We start from the raw sequence: 923 nt of genomic DNA, 5'->3' as shown, positions 1-923 counted from the left end.
ACGTGGGGCTCGAACCCACGACCCTGAGATTAAGAGTCTCATGCTTTTTTTTATTTTTTATTAAAATTACACAAATTTCATACATTCACAGCCTTACATTTGAAGTATATTCACACACACACACAAAAAAAGTTTGAACATTTCAGGCAAAATTACATTAAAATCAGACCATGTTTTTACAATGTATGGGTTATTTTCTACAATATATTTGTTAAATACATCCATTTGTCCATTCATATTAAAATAATCATATATGTCCTCTATCACTGCAGTCAAATACTGTTTAAATAAGCTACACAATAACAGTTCTTTTTTCTTCAATTTAATTATATTCCTTCGTCTCCAAATCGTATATCTTGCTACTGTTAACCATAAATTTAAAGCATAAACATTTTTTGCTTTTCCATTAAAGCCAAATAAAAACAATGTTTCCCATTCCTCTAACCAATCATTCTGATCACTTAAAAAATACCCCACAATTTCCTTAACATCTTCATAAAATTTTCATCGCTGCATTTCATAATTTTCCACTAAAATTCATTTTATCTGTTTTTATTTATTTATTGCTATTCCTAACGGTTCAGCAACTAAAGTATAAAGTAATGCCGATAATGGGCATCCCTGCCTTTTAGACCTTGAAATCTCAATATAATCAGTTAAAACCCATTTACTTTAATACAACTTAAAATGTCAGTATATAAACATTTGATCCATGTTGTAAAATTCCTCCCAAACCCAAATTTTTCAATTAAGTCAAACAAATATTTATGCTCTACTCTGTCGAAAGCTTTTTCCAAATCTATGCTAATTAAATATCCTCCTTCACCTTTTTCTTTCATATACCACATTAGGTCTCTAATATTTGTTACTATGTCTGATATATCTCTATTTAAGACACCATATGCCTGATTTGTTGTTATAAT

This window comes from Sinocyclocheilus rhinocerous, unplaced genomic scaffold (genome assembly GCF_001515625.1).
Source record: "Sinocyclocheilus rhinocerous isolate Xijiao unplaced genomic scaffold, SAMN03320098_v1.1 scaffold9741, whole genome shotgun sequence".
Lineage (NCBI taxonomy): Eukaryota > Metazoa > Chordata > Actinopteri > Cypriniformes > Cyprinidae > Sinocyclocheilus > Sinocyclocheilus rhinocerous.
This window is presented reverse-complemented; position numbering follows the sequence as displayed.